At 46.2% G+C, this 20,767-nt stretch overlaps 1 protein-coding gene across 1 annotated transcript in view; it reads right to left on the reverse strand.

The window, feature by feature from the left end:
* Window positions 1–20,767, reverse strand: part of ERBB4 (erb-b2 receptor tyrosine kinase 4) — a gene marked incomplete at both ends in the record, with an annotated part of 599,510 nt that overhangs the window by 346,994 nt on the left and 231,749 nt on the right. The window lies entirely within an intron of this gene.

Consider the following 20,767-nt stretch of genomic DNA (forward strand, 5'->3'; position numbering starts at 1 on the left):
AAACAAAAGAGACGTTCCCTTTTAGACTACATCACAGATATGAAAACACCCATTTGGCTGAAACAGCTGATTCTCTGTGATTTGTTACTTCTTACTTATTCATATCTGGCTGATAATTTATCTAAATGAAATCTCTTTAAGACACTTGGCACTAATGGCAGGAATCATGCATTACCATACATCTTAAAAAGATCTGTGAGTATAAAGATATCAACATGGGAACAGAGGCCGAGGAAGGGTAATGCATCACTGGATTGCAAGTGGAGCTTCTGCCCATTATCTATCATGCAGCAGAGATGATCTAAATTACCATCTTGCATGAACCTGTGAGGAGTGGAGTCTGCGGATGATCAGCTGCAGCAAGTCCACATGTTTTGGGGAAAACCAAGGAGCTGTGCTCACCCACAGCAGGTGAGGAGCTGCCCTTCTGACTTAGAATCACAGAAACATAGCATGGTTTGGGCTGGAAGGGACCTTAAAGCTCATCCAGTTCCAACCCCTGCCACAGGCAGGGACACCTTCCACTAGAGCAGCTTGCTCCAAGCCCCCTGTGTCCAACCTGGCCTTGAACACTGCCAGGGATGGGGCAGCCACAGCTTCTCTGGGCACCCTGTGCCAGCGCCTCAGCACCCTCACAAGGAAGAGCTTCTGCCTAAGAGCTCATCTCAATCTCCCCTCTGTCAGTTTAAACCCATTACCCCTTGTCCTGTCACTACAGTTCCTGATGAAGGTCCCTCGCCAGCATCCTTGTGAACCCGTTCAGACACTGGAAGCTGCTCTGAGGTCTCCACGCAGCTCCTCTTCTCCAGGCTGAACAGTCCCAATGTTCTCAGCCTGGCTTCATATCTTAGCACAAATTAGTCAGGAGGACAAAGGTGACCTGGCTTTGGCCACAGCGAAGAGCATCAAACCAGCAGTTTGGATCCAAGGAAAGACAATTCTTGACTCCCTGATGGTTCCCAGCTTGTTTTTTAAGCACACACTACCTACATAAGCAGCACTTCCGTCCTACCCCTCTAATTGGTCCAATCATGCATTTCATTATTAAGGCAATTCCTAATGTTACACATTGCATTAACCAAGTCTTTCAATTTGTTTTCCTCCCTACTTTTCTCAGCTAATAAAAGGAGAGCAATGAAGAAGGGGAAAGAAAACTGCCCATGTTCAACCGTTAACATTTAAACGAGCTCCAGGCAAGTTCACACCTTCCAGAACTAAGGAGGCTTGATTTCATTTTTACTGTGGCTATGGATTGGAAACAACTTCTCTAGAGGTGGGTTTACAGGGCAATGGGACACTGATTTCCAGCTGGGTGGCTCTGATTAGGTTGCTCCGAAATGCCTACAGCTTCAGTAGCTTCCTGCAGCCTGGCTAGCTGCCATCCCTCCCCCTTTTAAAGCCCATCAGAAGCAGATGAGTAACTTGGTTGTCACTCATCATCAAGGAAGGGGATCCTAAGTCATGGGGCTGATCATATCCAGCTTGTAAATTCACTATAAACATCTCCCTTGTCTTTCCCTTTATCACAGTCTCCACAGTTTACTTTCTTTAATGGATTTGCCTGTTTGCCAACTGCTACTAATCTTGTGCCAAGGCCTTAAATGAGCAGGGAGGCTTAACCATATCTGTCCCACTCTGGAATTGCCCAGGAAGCCCTTCTAAATCCTTGGCAAGAACCTCAAGTAGCATAGGGACATGCTGCAAAGGCAGGACCAAGTGCAGAGCAGCAGCCACTGGCATGCAGAAGAGGATGAGATAAGACCTTGAGATGTCTCAGCCCAAATCCCTGCAAGAGGATGCTGGCACCTGCAAGACAAAGAGCTCTCTGCTTCACTGTAGGTCTAGGTAACGAGGCTTTATCCTGACTTTCTTGTATGGTGCTGACACACAAGCATGGAAGAAAGCTGAAGAACAGCAAAGTGTTCTTCTGTAATCTTGCTGTCTCGCTAAGGACGCTTCACTCTAAGTGATAAAACAAGATCAGTGGTGAAGGTATCCATAACCGAAACCAAACATCCATTATCTGGCTTTCAGTAACTTCCTTGGCATGGCTGTTAAGTTCCCTAATACCTCTACAGAGCTCAGAGCAATTTAGACTGAAGATGCTATTTTAAGCAATTCAATGCTAAACACGTTTTTGCCATCAACAGGAGTCTGACACCTCACGGCAGCTGTTAAAAGGTTTGTCCCTGTCTACACTGACCATAAGACATACTGAAGAGCGACTCAGTTAACATGATGAAAACCACTCCTAATTTCCACTTATTGACTGCTAATGGAGCAGGTCCCTCTCCCACTGACTGGCATCAGAAGGGACCGTCAGCAATGCATAGCCAAAGCCTTGTTCCACCCAAGCCTTGGTGAGCTTCTGCTCCACAACCACGTCACAGCCCCAGGTGGGGTGGCTGCATCCCCTTCCATGTCAACACACAGCAGCAGCAATGCACCATCCCACTGCCTCCCCAGGGCAACGCTCGGCTGGGCTTAGTTTCCAATTAGTGCCTCACCACAGACCAAGGTGCATGCATAAACACTAATTAACTATGGTTTTCTGCACCTCTGGAGAGTGCAAGAGACAGGGAAATACCTAGAGAGGAAATGGCTGAGATCACTAATAGCGACTGCATCGAGGTGCTGGGCAGTGAAGACACCTCAGCAAGGAGACAGGGCAAGCTAGGAGAGCACCCAAACAGTAACAACCAACTGAGAGCCTCTGATGCTGAGCTGGGGTAAAACTGTGCTCTGAAATACAGCAAAAGGTATACAACAGGTCTTTCAAGAGCGTCATATACGATCCCACAGCGCAACCCTGGTCACATACCTCCTTCCCAGGCCCTTGGTGCAAAAACCTTCCCCAGAAGTTAAATGTTGCCTAAACACAGCTAAATTTAGGTGCTTGGATTGACTACTCTTTGCCACAGCGTGACTGACAGCTTACAGAAGCTAGGGAGAGAATGACTGTGTTTGAAAGTGCCACAATAATCACAATATATTTACATTTTTCTGACACATTAGTCAAACATTCATCATTTCTTAAAATGCAGCTATGATACTTTGTCTAAACTGTCATGAGTCACAATGTAATTACATGGTAATCATATGGCAATTAATTTATATGATATTCATTTGAAACGGAGAAGAATTAGGCTTGTGATAGCATGCAAAATTAACAGGCACACCAGACAAGGAATGGAAATCAAGCCACTGATAAAAAAAACCTCACAAACTGCAGGAAAATAAATGTTAAAATCAATGTTTAAACAAATTGCTGCCAGCTTTGGGGAAAAGCTGTGAGACGAAACCATCCCAATTCTGTGTTTCTGAATTTCCTCCTGAAACAACCTCTCAAATTTGGCTTTTTTCACTTCAGTTTAACCCCTTCCATCCACCCAAAAGGACCATTTTAACCTTCCATCAACATGCATTTTAACACTCTCCAAACTGAACTATGTAACGAAAACAGACAGGAGGCCAAAGGGGACTCAGGAGCTTTTCTGTGCCCTGTTATGGGATTTCAGGTCTCCGGTTTGCTGTCAGGACTTATGACAACTGATGCTACAATAGGGCATGCACTGGTGATGCTCACACGCTAATAGAAAACCAACGGCAATAGTGGAGTTCTCCTTGCTTCAGAGACCTTTGGCCCTGCAATCTCTTCTTCTGATTTATTAGATAACTGCAGGTCACAGTTAGTTGCTTTGGGCACTGAGCTCACCAACCTGAATCCTACGGTGATGGGAAACTCCAAGAGGGATGAGGCTGGAGGGAAGTAAAGATGGTTTGGGCACAGTTATACCCAAAAGCCAGAAGCAGGACAACAGAGGACTGGGGAGCAAAAGAGAGAAGCTAAAACACCTGGGCAGACCCACCAGAAAGAAGTTCTGAGCTTACGAAAGGCTTTTAGCAGCAACAGAGAGTAATTAAAACCTGAAAGCTATTTTGCAGTGAAGAAAATTAAGATGCCTATATGGTGAACTATTCCATTTACAGCTTCCCTTTAAAAAGTCATACTAATTAATGACTCCAGCTCATCTCATTCTTATTCACAAGATATTCTGTATTTATTTTGCAGAGAAAATGTTTAACCGGAATAGCCTATTGAGGTCTTCCTAACTCATCTGCAGCAGTTGTCTTGGGAAACAGCACTGTAGTCATACTTAATACATGCACTCTGCACAGCAACTTTGATGAAAAGGGGAATAAAGTTATACAATTGTTGCATTCATTATACATGATACATTTTTGTTCAGTGGCCCTTAGTGCTTTGCAGAATAGCTGGGTCACCTGGAGAGACACTGCACCAAAAGCCTTCTCATTAACATTGCCATGGGGATGCCTCAGACACTGCAAGCAGCTGGTAGGTATGAAACCCAATGTTTACCTGGTAACAAACCACATAAAGTGGGTGAGGTGGGGGACAGGGGACACACAGGCAGCTGCAGCATCATCTCAGCAATCCCCTCGGTCTGCGTGGGTCAGGGTCTTAGAAAAGACTCTGAAACCCAAAGCCACCCTGGCCCCTCACCTTGAGATGCTCCTGAAGCACATCCAGAACCATTGCCTTCTGTACAACACTTTCAGTCAACCTGACACAGCACTGCTGTAATTTCATAGAATCATAGAATCAACCAGGTTGGAAAAGACAGTTAAGATCATCAAGTCCAACCATTACCCCAGCACTGCCAAGACCACCGCTAATCAATGTCACCGAGGGCCTCAGCAAGGTCCTGGTTCAGCGTGAGCACATCTAGGGACAGTGATTCCACCATTTTCCTGAAAAGCCTGCTTCAATTTCCCTGTCCCATTTGTGCTCATCTCATTTAATCACAGGGTCTGATCCATGAGCTTCCTTGCACTGGGAAATAGGAAGCACCACTTGAACACATGTGAAACAGGGCAAGAATCACCTCTGGCCATTCACCAGCACAGAGCAGAGGTGACCTCACTCAGGCCACAGATGACAAATGACACTTGACAGTGTCTCATCACTTACTGTATATCACAACTTCATTGCTGGCTGTCATGCTACGGAGACACTCCCAGGCTCCTCCTCTGTGTTACCAGGAAGAAAAAGGATATTTCAAGCTCTTGATCCCATTTACTAGCAGCTTTCCTATTTGTGTGGAGTAAATACACCGAGGCTTCGGCAAATAATGAAAAAATAATAATTACCTAATGAATTCTCTGATTGATTTGATAAATGCTCTCCAAACAGAGTGGAAAATGCAATCATAAATAATGTACTCCTCCACTGATGGAAACAGCTTTGAATAAGCTTGCACACGTCTGGCAGTGTTTGCTGAGACAGCTCCAGTATGTCCACAGGTACCATGCCTGCCAGGAACCACCGACGTGAGTTCTGGCATGTGGTACCTCCATCTGACACGGTGCCTGGTGGTTCACAAACAAGACGGAGGGTGTATAAAGATGCTGAGGGAAAGGGATCTCCTGGTCCAGAAAGGTGAGAGTTGCAGCTTATATCCATCAACCTCCATGGGTACAGCATGAACACAGAACCACAGCATGGTTTATATTGGAAAGGACCGTAAGACCATCCAGTTCCAATCCCCTGCCACAGGCAGGGACACCTTCCACTAGAGCAGCTTGCTCCAAGCCCCTGTGTCCAACCTGGCCTTGAACACTGACAGGGATGGGGCAGCCACAGCTTCCAGGTGAGGCAACCTGTTCTAGTGCCTCAGCACCCTCACAGGGAAGAACTTCTGCCTTATCTCCAACCTGAACTTCCCCTGTTTCAGTCTGAACCCATCACCCCTTGTCCTATCGCTGCAGTCCCTGATGAAGAGTCCCTCTCCAGCATCCTTGTAGCCCCCTTCAGACACTGGAAGCTGCTATGAGGTCTCCACGCAGCTTCTCTTCTCCAGGCTGAACAGCCCCAACTTTCTCAGCCTGTCTTCATACAGGAGGTGCTCCAGCCCCTGATTACCCTTGTGGCCTCCTCTGGACTTGCACCAACAGCTCCACGTCCTCCTTACATTGAAGACATCAGAATCATACACAGTGCTGCAAGTGGGCTCCTATCTGTAAATTGTGCTGAGTTTGTGCTTACAGATGGATGCAGAAAGACTTTCAGTCACATTTGGCCTTTTCTAAATTGTGAAGTCCCATCTGGTTCAAGCTCAAACACAACAGAAAGCTGCCATTTCCAGACACAAGCTGGTACCCCTGCACAGCACCACACACGCACCTCTTACCGTAACAGGTCTCCCTGACAGCCAAAGCCTTCTTCAGGCTCTGCAGCAGATCCATCCTCCTCTCCTTGCCACATACCTGAGGCAGCTGAGCTCGCAAGGAAAGGCTGCAGCTGAACTTGGTGTTGGTTTCTTGCTGCCCTCCCTGTCTGCAAAGCTAACCTCTGAGAAGCCCAGGTTCAGCTTTCACACTGTACCTATGTGAGGTGCATACAGAAGAGGCTGGGAAAACTGTCAGCAAATACATTATTCATGACATTATCGAACGGGTTTCACTCAGATGATCAATATGAAGAAACCCCCAAATGCTCTGAAATGCTTAACATGGCAAAATCCTTGGATCCATCAGATCACTATGCCAGGCTGTGCAAGGATGGGGTTCTTCTCCACTATTTGGGGGATTTCAGGTTGTAAGTAAATGATGAGCTCTTCTCCCTCCCATGCTTTCTGCCACTTCTCCTGCGTGGGCAACTTATCAGTGTCACATCAGCCTCACAAGGGCCAGATGCCCCACACGCCTTTCTGCCTGCAGGCTCCTCTAGCAAAGCAACACCTCTCTGCTGAGCTCTGCAGCCCCCAGCTCCTTCACAGCTTCCTGAGAGAAACCTTAAACCAGCAATACACATACATATATAGATAGATATATAGGGGTAGGTTTAGATTAGCTATTAGGAAAAAATCTTCCCTGTGAGGGTGCTGAGGCACTGGCACAGGGTGCCCAGAGAAGCTGTGGCTGCCCCATCCCTGGCAGTGTTCAAGGCCAGGTTGGACACAGGGGCTTGGAGCAAGCTGCTCTAGTGGAAGGTGTCCCTGCCCGTGGCAGGGGTTGGAACTGGATGAGCTTTAAGGTCCCTTCCAACCCAAACCAGCCTGGGATTCTATGATCTATATATGTATATATGTACAAAACCGCTAACATTGCTGACTTCTTTTGCACATCTCCCCAGAACCTCCCCATGCTGGCTGGCTGTGGGCCAGAAGAAAAGTCTTTTCAAGACTTACCAACATACATTTACCTAGTTCCTGCTTTATATGCCCAGAACAGTGTTCACAGACAACACTTGATGGAAAATACTCTAATGGACTATAAATTCTGCTCTCTTTTCTATGCCTGCTCTAGGCTCCAGTTAAATATGCCAAAGAAGAACTATTTGCACATATATAAATTATCCTTCTATGGATAAAAGTAGTCGATGTGGGAGATCAGATCCAGTTCAATTAGTGCCTCCATGACAGTAATGGGGAAAATACTCTACCATGACCTATTGTAAATCTAAGAGAAAAGGCTCCAGCAGGGACCTCACCATTCCTGGGCTAATTGTACATAATTAAACAATGTTACAGCACCATTTACAATCATTTCAATGAAGTTCAATGATACACACAGTTACTGATTTTATTACAACATCTGTGATCTTCATTTTGTTTCATTTATTGTATTTCTTTTGCAGGCAAGAGCTCTGTTCAGCGCAACAAAAACTGACCTGCATCTTTATGAATACCTTGCTTTCATCAGATTTTAACCCAGCAAAGAGAAAACAGATTTGATAAAATACCACGGAAAAAAATCTATCCTTATCAGGTTGGAGCAAGTTTTCAAAGAACAAATATATCAGCACAGGGGAAAAGAAGAAGATCAATATTTGGTTGACCAAAGTAAATTGAATATTAATCTTGAATGTGGCAAATAGCTCCAGCTGGGAAGGGGAACGAAAAACACACTTGAAAACCTCCAGGTGCTCACTGCTCTGTAATGAACCAGAATGTGTTATTTGAAACAAATCAAGAACTTTGAGCTGAACACAAAAAAATCAGTGGCCACAAAGCGACGTTTTCCAGAGTTTCTGTTTTGATGGGGGGAAGAAAAAAACCAAACCAGACTTCCCACTTGGGTCAACCTCAAATGACTTCTCTAATTCTTTCCCAGTCCAGTCTCCAAGCTGAAGTGTCAAGTATTTGCATGGCTTGGCTTTTACTGAGGTTTGCTTCTGTTGGATTACAAAGCCTCCTCTTTCATACCCTCACTCAGGTGACTGCTGCCACTATTCCATGTCTCATTTAGAAAACATCATCCATTACCTTCTTTTCCTTTACAAGCTTTATAGCATGGTTAGAGTTGGAAGGGACCTTAAAGATCACCTAGTTACAACACCCCTGCCATGGTATGGGGGTTATCATCTACAACAGGATAAATACTGATGAAACATCCTTCCACTGCCATCAAAAGAGCCACACACCCCCCAAGCTCTGCTCTAGCTGAACAAAATTAAATCACATCACAGAGATACCATGAGGCCAGGAGCAGAAGTGCTTATTCTCATCTCTCTGGCATGCTTTTCCTCAGAGGTGCTAGGCTGGGCATCACCTCTCTTTACCCTCGGTGATGACTTTCAGCTAACAGCACCAACAGGGGACAAGCCCCTGAGGCTCTGGCATATGCATAAGGAGCTCAGGTTTAAAGCTAAACTAGAATAATTCATTTGGCTTTTACTAGGGAAATAGGATTCCCCGTTCACTGTGATACCTGGCTGCTGTATAGTGTGCATGTTCCAGCCTTCATCAGTGGTCCTCTGGGATGCTAAAGAAAAACACCCGCCTAGTTCCAATGTGCCACTGCTGCAGTAAGTTTTAGAGGTCTCCTGAGGAAGACTTAGAAAGAAAAACAAGGTGGAAACCCCTGAATGAAAACAAGAATTATATTAGGAATCTCAGGGGCAAGGACGATGATCACGCACCTTCTTCTGTTTCTAGGATGAAAATCTCTGCTGGGCACCCAGAAGAGGAGAAGGAACACAGGTCTTAATGTGAGATAAAACAACCGTGTGCTAAAAGTGAAAGGGTAGTTTGGGTGAGAGACAAAATGAGACAGGGAGACCTGGATTTCTGCCTCTAAAAAGGCTTTCTAGACCCCAATCACAGGCAGGAGCAAAGCTGCCTGTTACACACAGTCAGATACCAACTTTGCTGGCATCCCTGGGAGAAAAGTCTCTGCTCGGCCATCACTGCATGTAAACCATGGAGCAATCCAGCAAGTTCTATTTGGCAGAAGGCAAAGTGGTTTCACAGCAACAGCCTCAATGTATGGGATTGGGGTTTGTCCCAGCTTGTATTTAGGGAAACAGCATGTACATCCTACCTGTTCCTCCTACCAGCCTTGTTTCGCAGCTTGCCCAGCTTATTGCCTCTCTTTGGAGAAGGCAGACCTCTGGGGAAGTGTATCAAGAGCAAATCACAATCAGTCTGCATTAAAACCAACAACAAAATAAAGCAAAACAGCAAGACTGCCCACAACAGCCAGCAGCTTTCCCTCCATTGCCTGCACCATGCAGATCTTGCACCCTCTCTCCATATCTTGTGAAGCAAGCCCGGAAAATGAGGAGACATCAAAAAGGAGGCAAGAGAAACTGAAGTTCAGAAATAATAGGTAATCAATCTGAAATTTGAAAACCAGCCCTTTTTTTCCTGGTTGTATTGTTCCAAGCAGCATGGGCTTGTAAAAGTCTAATCGCTTCCCATCCAGCTCATCAATCACACAAGGGAACTGGCCCCTCACACAACAGAGTGAGCCTCAAATTGGCTCCCACCAATAATAAAAGGTAGCAGAGAAGGACAATCCCTTCAGAGGGCTGTTTAATAAATCTTGTCTAGACAGGGAACACAAGAGAAATGGAAAAGCTTTCCTGGAAAACCGTGGCCATTCAGTCCCATCCCACTTCCATTATTGATAGGTACTTGCTGCAACCAATACTTTCATGTGAATTTTCATATTTTGATTCTTGTTATTCAGCATCATCCAAAATTAAATGTTAAAACTTTAAATATTTAAAACCAGGCCAAGGTAGTACTTGAGGCTGATGGAAATTGCACACTGGCACTATTCCTGCTGCCTCTGCTCGCCTGGCTGCAAAAACACCAAAGAGAAACTGCTGCCACTCCTCTATTTTCAGCAGTTGCTGACATTTTGCTGTAATTTATTCCTGTTTTCTCCTCCTCTTCTTAAAAATAACACCACTTCTACTCTAATAATAAACCAAGAGCTCGCACGTCCGAAAGACCTTTCAGCAAAGGACTGTTTCTGCCAGCAAAAGGTGCCTAAGCTCAGCGCACGCAGCTGGCTTGCAGAGCACACGCTGTATAAAACCCAAGCACTGATCACCATGTTACGTTCAGCCCTACTTTACACTTTGGTTTCTTAGTCCTAAGTTTTTCTTCAGTAGCCTGTCCTGTCAAATAACAGAACCTAAACATCAGCTACCAGCAAAAATCCCATTCCAGGCTGTATCTGCTGTATTTTTTGACGGCTTCCTCCTCCGCTTTTATCTGTCAGAAGCACTAAAGACTCCCACAAGTAGTAAAGTGTTTCTGACATTGATGGCTTTTAGATCCTTGGTTTCAAAGAACCGCTGAAGGTTATGTTGATTAAGCCCAAAGATGTATTTCTAGAAAGCTGTAGCTTAAATAAAAAAGGTGTTTTGCTGTCACGGTGATCAGCCGAAACTGTTACTGAACCAGAGCATATGGGAGACAAAAGCCATCAGAGAAGCCTTCGTTGTTGCAGGCTGCTAAGATTTGCTCTCTCCAGCAGAGATCAGAGGCAGCAGGAAAGCAGAAGCAGCATTTAGCTCAATTAGAAAACAAACACATCAAAACAAAGCCTTGTATTGAGCGAGATGACGGACGATTACCCGCCAGTTAAGCGAGGGCTAAAAAAATCACTGCCTCTTAAAAGTGCCACCAGACAAGAGCCCTGTTTGTTTTGTGAGAGCCCCAGAGGTGCCTCTGGAGCATGGAGCTGAAGATGTTTGTTTAAGGAAACAAGAGGAGCCTTTACTGGGGGCTTTCCCGAAAGGCAAGATGAAGCCTCCTTATTTTGTGAAGTCCCTGCTAACCGGACACAACAGGATTCATCCTTCTGGCAAACTGACACCCAATGGATGCTATCTGCAGCAGATCTGATAACTATCTGCATCCGCTGTGAATTCATGGTATGATGCAGCATTAAAAATTGATGGGAGAAAAGAATATTGGAAATTGCTTAAGGAGCGGTTGGGTCTGGGCTCCTCACAGTTACAGGGATAGTTACACTGGAAAACCACCAGTTGCTTAACCTAACAAAACTTCAGCCCTTATTGGACATAAAAAGATGGGTCATTTCCTTCCAGAGATCAGGGTTAAAACCCAGCACTTGAGCTACAGAGGGTCAGCAAGGGCTTTACGAGCAACTAAGAAGTGAAAAGGAGCAAAACCAAAAGCCAGGTCGACATTCTCATGAGCTGAAGGCACATTTGGAGAAAGGTGACCTTCAGTGGGAGGACCTGAGGTGCAGAAATGCAACCAAAATAGTTTCTTCTTAAGCTGTAATCTCAAGGAGTGTAAGAACTCTATTCAAAGTCATTTAAATGAATAGAACTTTGGTAACTCCTGGCTGCTGGCTTAGAATCATAGATTCACAGAATGGTTTGGGTTGGAAGGGACTTTAAAGCTCATCCAGTTCCAGTCCCCTGCCATGGGCAGGGACACCTTCCAGGTTGATCTAGCTGGCCGGGTCCAACCTGGCTTTGATGAGAGGGACGGAGCATTCGCAGCTTCATTGGGCAGCCCATTCCAGTGTCTCACTAGCCTCAAAGTGCAGAATTTCTTCCCTGTATCTAACCTAAGTTTCCCCTTAGTCTGGCTTAGCAGGGTCCAACATGCTAGTGCAGGTGTGCGCAGATCACCTGATTTCAAAGGGTTTCTACTCAGTACTCATCTTTTGCGTTCCTACCGTCAGGCAGATCAAGCTGAGGACATGAGTCCCTGGACTAATCAGTGCCATAAGGCCTATTGGAAAGAGTTGTTCTGCGCCTCCCAACATGAGGCCATCAGAAACCACCTTTACAACCTTCCCCACTTTCACTGCTCTGCCAAAGGACAGGGAGGAAGCTGCCTAACACAGGTTGCTTCCAATGCCACCCGAAAAGTCCTTTCACAGAAAATAAATACACTTGTGGCTAGCTCACTCCTCTTTGGTGCATGAAGGCATGCAATCACCCACAGTGGGATTTCTCCAGCCCATATCAGCTATCTCATACTGCTGAAATGGAAAGCTAACAAGAACAAGGAACAGTATCACTGCCATCAAATCAGGTGCAAAACAGCTGGAGGAAGGGGGATTTTTCCTGCCTCAAGCCATTCCCTCTCCATCCAGCCTTTGGGGCACTGGTGCTTGCACTGCAGGACACAACATGCTCTCCCCAGCATTAAACAGACCCCGCATCCCAGCTTCCAGTGTACCTCCCTGTTTCAAAGAGCACTCTTGGGTTCCTTCCCACACTTCTCCCACAAAACAATAAATTTCTAATGGAAGATGGAAAAGGCAAAGGTGACCAGAAGTGCACAAAGCTGAGTGCAGAGAAAAGCCCTCACACCAAGAATCACAGGCTTTAAATCTCTGCATACTGAAAGCATAACACTGAGGTAAATGACATAAACCCAGTATTTCCCATCGACCCTGAACAAGCATTTCACTCCATCTCAGGAAGACCAGAGAACACGACAAGCCTCAGATGTTTGTGGCAGGAAGAAATATGATGATAACTGGCATGTGATGCCTCCATTGCTGCGATCCATTAGGGGAAAAGCACACCTATAAATTACCTTTTCCATTAAATAAAACCAGCATGGTTTCATTGAATGTCAGGATTACAAAGCCAAAGCAAGTGTATTTTAACATCTTCCCAAAATCTGCTTTTTTGAATGCTTCCAGCCAGCTCTATTTAGCCCTATGCTGCTGAGCCACACGTCCACCAACACAAGCTGAATTGATCCCAAAGCAGGCGACGGCAGGGCTGCTGCAAAAGATGCAAACATACTGATGTTGGTATAGATTTAAATGTTCTAGACCTTCCCTGCACAAGGAAATGCTGCCTTGCCTGCTAGGAACACCCATGGCGAAGTCATTATTCCATAATTTGGGGACATTGTTGTCTCATGAGCTGAGCACGCACCAAATGGATTTCCAAGGTGAGGCATCCTCATTGCAAATCAAGTGAGATTTCTCAATTTCACTGGCCAGTAATGGAGAAAATTCGGTTCAAAAGGCCATAATGATGGCACGAAAACACTTGCTTTGCAATGACTGCATTTCCCTGCTCACAATACACAATGCTTCCTGACAGGGTCTAACCATAAGTATTTGATTTTACATTTGATTGGGTTGTTGTTTTGGGTGTCACCCGATCAAGGACACTTACAGGCAGGCTGAGAACTAAATGCCCTTTTAACTGCATTTTATTCTTATATATGCATTGTTCTGCTAAAATAATTCATTGTATCCTAATGAAAGGAGCACGACTCACTCCATGAATGAATTTACACTCCCTGGTGACGGGTATTCAAGTGCATGGACAGAGGGTCTGTAATGGAAGATCTATCATTAGTGCCTGAACCTGTTTTATCTTCATTTCACATGATAAGATTGAACTGAGTGTTGGTTTGGGGGTATAATTGATCTATAGCTGAAACAAATCAGCTCCGCAGCTAAGTGAGGAGATGAAGTAGTGGATAATCTGTAGTTTAAAACCAGCTGTTCTGCTGAGATCAAATGATTACTTTGGCACTGGAAGGATGAGCTGACAAGGGAGCGTGCTTCAGCATCCGCCGTCATTACTGGGTACCGCTGCTGTAACCTCCGGCCATGCTGTTGCTGAGACTGGAGCTAATTGACAGCATGGCTGGGATCAGCTCCTGGTTTGCTAAATGGATGGACCTCATCTGGCCTCAATTACAAATATCAGCATTCTCATGAAAGAAATAACAGGCAGAGGAGGCGGGAAGAAGGATGCCCACCACCGGTCAGATACTCTGACTGCAACAAATGCCAGCAAAATGGTTTAGCTTTAAAGTTCTGCGGCTGTCTCTGCTCTCTACGATAGTTTTAACATAGCACAAATATTTGCAAGTATTTTCCTCCTATTTCTCTCTGCTTGCACACCTCTGACAATTATTGAGAATGCAAATTCACCTTATCCCTTTCTGCAGTGCTCTCCCACAGGGATTCCTGCTGTGGCTGTTTGCAGTGGGTTTCCCTACTTCAGGCAAGGTACCACCTGCTCATGGGAACATCACACAAACGGGACAGAAACACAAGGGAGGACACAGGTTTGCAGTTTCCTTTTCATTCTTCTTAATCATCTTTTATGCTTTCAACTGCATGAGCATTTGCCAAATAACCTGCAGATCACTGAGGTTGCATGGGAGATGAAACATAAACATGGTCACGTACCCAGGCTGCAGAGACCGGCTGCCACAGCAGCAGGGTTGCTCTGCATTGAGCTCGCTGGCTCAGAGGGGTCCCCTTCCACAGAGTGCACTTCCTTCTACCTAAAACTTCACCAGACTCCAAAGAAACCAAAAGTGGTATTTCAAAAATGACAGCAGTCTGTAAGACCCAATAGGTGAGGTTTTCCATACTTGTATCAAATGAAGACAGCTCCTTACAACAGATACATTTTCTTCTAGTTTATCACCAGTAACGCCTTCTGCTTCCCAAAGAGGTTACTCCACACTTTTGCAAAGACAGCCATTAATTCCCTGATATTCATTATGGATTTTCCTTTCTTAGGCCTTCACTCTGCACTGTACTTTTGAGGGATGAGCTGTTATTACCATTCCTAAGGTATGTATTACACAGGGTGGTCGCTTTTGATTTACAGCAGCAATACAACACGTGCCTCACCATTCCTTTCACTCTCCCCTGCCCTTCAACCCTTTCTGGGGGGAAAGCCAATGAGTATGCAATGGGGGTGGTTTTCCGAAGCCTCCTTCCAAATTCAAGGCAGGAGGGATATATATAAATCAGCAACACTGGTATAAAAAGGATTAAAAGCAATGATGTTCCGTATCTCAAGCTTCCCCATCTGGAGATGGCAATACACCTGCAGGAAGCCATGGGTGTTGGTGGGTTTCCTTGTCATTGGTTCACAGGCTGTCCCCTGCAGCACAATGCAGATGCTTCCCCCATCACCATGATTATTCAGAATTACAAACCAATTTATAATGTTTTACAGCTGCTTTTCTGGCACTTTAGGATCTGGATCAATCACAAAACATCAGAAATCAGAAAGAGTGGCAATTTCAGGCTCTGGCCACCATTCAAGCTCTTGAGCCACTTGGCTACGGCCCTTCCATCCTATTCAAACTAAACAGTATTTACTTTGAGGGTCTTGTCTCCAGCTTGGGCTCACTGAAGTTGTTTTCTGAAAGCATGAGCATAAACAAAATGTATTTTCAGTATAACCTCTCTCTCCAGTGCGCAACATTAAGCTATCCCTATTATTTTCCCAGCACAAAACAGTGCAGGTTGGTCAAAATCAGCATGATATTTCTACTTTGCCTTTTGACATTTCCAAGTTTATTATGTTCAGACAGTACCTCAAAGCACTCTATTCTTCCTCCCTGGCAGGACTAATGACCACCAAAGGGGAGAAAGGAACACTATGCGCTATTCAATACAGCAGGCAGATGCTACTACCCTTCTACTTAACTCCAAACACAAGTATTCGAAATCGATGAGATCAGTTGTGCTTAACCACCTGTAGAAGTACTGCCTTGAACAAGGTCCTCGCTGCCTTAACCAAAACTTCCCGATTCCACCTTTCCACGATAATGTTTGACACTGGAGAGAGAACATCTCACCTGAGAAGTCAGTGGTACTTGACTTCATACCCCGTAGGGTTGAGCACCCAGCCAACTGGCACAGCAACACACACTGCACGTGGTTAAGAGATATCCCTGCTAGCTGCTTGCTGGGTTGGGCAAACCCATCCTCAATCCCAGACATGTCCATATCGCCACCCTGGCCAGCTCCAGTGCCCCTAGCCCCTCAGACCAGCTTTCTCTAGGACACATCCTTGTAAATGCTCCCTTGACACGCCGTTTTTAACACGGACACTCGGGAAGGCCAACTTCTCCCTTTGCCCCAACCCTCCTAAGCATCTACACAGGATGCCTGCAGGACACACACACAGGGCTGCGATAAGGGGGCCCAGTGCTAGTACCAGGTTTGGGGTGGGAGTGTTGCTAAATGCTGCAATCTGCACAGTTGTGCTGACATTTCTGCACTCTAAACACCCTCCAGCAGGCATCTACAGAGGAAACCTTTGAAATTGATCCAGTTTAGCATGAAAACTGTTGGCTAAGCCTCCATTCGTCCCTCTGCTCCCCCACCCCTTGACACAGCTTACAGCAAAAGACTTTGCCTTCTCTTTTCATATGGATTTTAACAGTAATTCAAGCCCATTGATCCAGAACGCAGAGCTACTGTATTACAATACAAGATTATTCAGCTCTCTGACAATCAGTTTGTTTAATTTCATTTTATTCCAGAGTAAAATGGGATTGAAGGGAGTGGGGAGCAAGAGGAAAAATGTGCCTAAATGCCCGGGAAAAGAGAAGAATGGCATTCCAAGAAAGTATCAAATACTTCCAACTCGGTGCAGGCTGCTATACCACAGTTACGGATGTATCTATAGGCCTCGCTATACCTCATCTGTGGCTCCCAACTTCAATCTCTGTCCTACAGACAGAGGGCAGGTGGATAAAGAGGAGAATAAACCAGACTTAACAACACCTGAGCAAAGCCTGGCAGTGAACAGCATGAGTTGATTACATCTTCTAGCAAGGATGAAGACTAGGCTTGAAAACTCACTACGCTCACCATTTATACCAAATAACATTTCTTTCTATGGAAGAAAACTACTTCTTTGCTTTATAACTTCGTAAACCCATTTCTAATTTAAAAGCATTTGCAACTAGGTTTGTTTCTTTTCCTGTTGGTTGGTTTAACTTCACTCCACTGCTTGCTTTAGGCCAGCTTCAATTAGGCCACCATTCCCAATCGCATCAGTAGGGGAGAGGTTTACATTTACAAGAGGAAGATCATTAACAGCATAAGGTGGTTGAAAGGTAGGGCATAATTGCTTTTACTCACCTAGAGGGAAGAGCAGCTTCTAAGAGAAACACCACTTAATTAAGGAGGTTTGCACCGGTTTAGTTCTAATAATGTCCTCCCCTACACCACCAGCTGTGTGGTGCCCATCACAGCAGCGTCTGAGGTCTGGTTTGGCCACACGTATTTTACAGACCATGGACAGACAGAAGGAAGAGCCTGATGAAATGCTAAGCAATAAGAAATTAATAGTCTGTAATTGATTAAAAAAAAATAAAACCAAACAAACCCAAGCCTAGACAGAGTCATGGATCTCAACATTTGCTGCTGTTCATGTTAAGAATTTGACTCCTGATCTGTACTGCTGCCAGTGACCAAGATCCAAGGTGCCAGGACCAGCTGAAAAGCACAACCAGTTTGTCATACACTTGGCTGGCTGTGCACAGGCAAAGGTAGGTCATAGAGTGGACAGGCAAGGTGACAATGCTGGCCCAGGGGCTAGCAAGCCCAACATGGGGCTGCATGGGGAAGGAGGTTCACCTGCACCTCAAAGATCCCTGCCCAAGGAGTAACATGCTTCCACCAGCACACACTGATCACGAAGGGAAGCGCTGGGGTCAGCATGTGCCCCCAGACGCAGCCCCAGATAACAGGGAACAAGATCTGTGTTAGGAGAAAGGTCTTCTGGGCTATTGCTTATGCTACACAACTGAAACACAAGAACATATCCATTTTACAGACTGCTCAGCAGCTTAAGCCAAGAGCCCCCAGACCTGTCTGTGACATTCCCAGGGTGAGGGTACACCTTGCCAGCTCCTTCACATGCCTTCCACTACCATTAACATCCTCCACAAGCTACCCAGGCTGACCTGCTGCCAGCTGGCACCCATCCACCACGTTAGTTCTGCCAAACCTGGAAAGCAATCTACCTGGAGTGGTGAACCCCACATCCTGGGTGTATTTTTGGTACTGGCCCCTCTTTCACCTCATCATTTCCCAGTAATTGGGCTGGGAATGGGGTAGCAATACTGTGGAATGGCAAACATCACCTGCAACCATAGCTGGCGCCTCATCACAAGCAGGAATGCTCCCACACCAACCTGGGCTTGCAGGCACTCCCTGCAGCACCCAGAAGCTGCCAGAAGGGCTCCTGAGGATCAGGAGGACCATTGAGAAGGACAGATCCCACCTCACACCACGAGGAACAGCTCTTGAGCACTGGGGTGGCTCTGCTCCGCCTAACAAAGGGCAGCTTCGAGCAGGAGAGCAAGTGAAAAAGGCATTACTGATCTCCAGCATGTGCATGGGTCTGGGTTACTCTGAATAATTTAAGTCAAGCTTCTTTCATCTCTCTCCTGCTCCAGAATTGCTACTGCTGCCATGCACATAAATCAGACAGGCTTCCCAGGTGGCTGGAGCTGGGGTGCTTCCCATAGAATAGAAGCTGACAGGGAAATGCTAAAAGACAATTTAAAGAGATTCCTTAATCATTCTGGACTTCAAATCTTTACCTCTCATCTTTTCCACGTGTGACACAGCTGAAGGATGCTCCCCCCAACTGAAAGGGACACAGGCAAAGGCTGCAGGAGAGCTGGGGGAGCTCTTGGCTGCTGCCAACCCAAGAGAAGGGGGAAACAAAGCCTGACATTGCGATCCATCCCCTCATCCTCCCAGAGCCCCATTGGGAGAGCCTCTCCCAACTCCCCATAGTGGGTGCACATGTGTCGGTGAAGGGCCTATTCACATCACCTACTAGTTGCTCCACACAGATGACAGCATGTGTTTTATACAGCAAATCTATCACAGGGACATGGACACAAGGGAATGAAGCTGCTATTGCCTCAGCAGCTTCGGCAGCACTCCCAAGAGCAAACAGGATGTGAGGAGCAGCCCACTACCATTCCCGGCAAGCCCAGGCTCCCCTGGAAAAGGGCATCATCTGCAGCCCTCCCCACACAAATGCTTCCTTGGGGGTGCTGTACAGCCCCTGGCACACACAGCCACAAAGAGCCACTTCACAGACCATCCCTGTGCCAAAACTGGAGCCTGCATTTACGCAGCACATGACTCTCCTCCTAAACCCAAGTGGTTCTTTCAAACTGTATCTTTCACACAGAGTCACCAAAAATAATTGCTAAATTAATGGGGCAATAGCTAATGTACATATATTTGGTTACAGCTTGGCAAACCCAGCTTGAAGATTAATTGTGTGTTAATTCTCTTCTGTGTTTGTTTTGCAAAAGCTAAAAATGTAATTCAAACAGAAGAGTACCAGCTTGCAGAGCCTTTAAGTTACTCTCAGTTGAAAGCAAAGCTCAAACTCCATTGCAGAGCTGATCCCGGCTTCTTGGTGGTGGTGCATTGCTGATAGGGAAAGGAGGAGAGGGGAAAGAGAGGTTGCACAAGTGGGTTTTCCAGTTTATTTTAGGGAGAGGAAGCTGGTGTTGTGTATGAGAGAGGAAGAAGCCTCATAGCCCAGTTATTCTGCCTGTTGCGATGCCCGGGACAGCTATAAAAATAAGAGAGTAGGGCTGGAAGGAGCCGAGTCAGAATCTGGCTGTGGGGACCTAGGCAAAGCATTAGCTGCTTGGAGAGATGAAGCTGCTGGGTTTGTAAACACCATTAAAATAGGCTCTGCAATAGTAGGACAGAAATAGCTGCATGGGGAGCAGGGCTCTCATGGCAGGGTGAGCAGGACACGGGAGGTGGGAGTAGGCTCAGGGTCACCCCCTTAATGTTCTGCAGCTCCACCAGGGCCTTAGTGGGAGGGTACCATGGCGTAGGGGCAGCACAGGGGGCACAGGGACCCGAAGCAGGCAAAGGGGAAGCCTTGGCAGAACAAGGATGGGAGCCTGGTGGCCACACAAGCAGCTTTTTGTGGGGGAAGGAAAGAGAGGTGTGAGCAGGGACCTCGTGCTGCCACACTGCATCTAGTAGGGGAGCTGCACAGCAGCAGCTAGAGCCTTACACCAGAGAGGTTCTGCAGAGACAAGGATAGTCTACCAGTGTAACGTGAGGGGGATAAGCAACTGAAGCACAATAATCATGTAACACTTCTGAACACCTTCAGGCCAGAAAGCACTAGATGCCTTTTATGTACTAGCTGGGAGGCTCTGGGAGCAGTGAGGTCGGGATCAGATTATGTTTAGAGACTATGCATCATGTGTTATTTGTCTTTAATAGTAGGGACTAGGCACCAACCACCCAAGTGCTGTCCCACACATCAGTGGATGAGGGCAATGGGAGCACCAACTATACTAATAGTGCCTGCATTCAGCTACTCATAGGCATCCCATTTCACTACCCACTTCCCAACACAGGACAAGTCTGGAAGGTCCCACAAATCCGTGCCATTCCTCACCTTGGCAATCAATACTCCCTGGCCATTCTGAGACCAGTCTAAACAACTGGTGTTACTTTCAGCAACTGTTCCTGCAAAAGCAATGGGAAATGGCAGAAGAAGCTGTCCTGGAAGAGAGCTCTATCACATGTGCTTTCTGCAGTCAGGCTTTCCTCCTCTCCACCCTCCGAGTTTGCAATCCAAATCACTTTGAACACGGCTCGGGTTCATCCAGCACAGTTGGCGCCTGATCACAGCCAGTGTAAAACATCCTGTCCACACCAGAAGCAT

Source organism: Psittacula echo, assembly GCF_963264785.1.
Source record: "Psittacula echo genome assembly, chromosome: 20".
NCBI classification, from domain to species: domain Eukaryota; kingdom Metazoa; phylum Chordata; class Aves; order Psittaciformes; family Psittacidae; genus Psittacula; species Psittacula echo.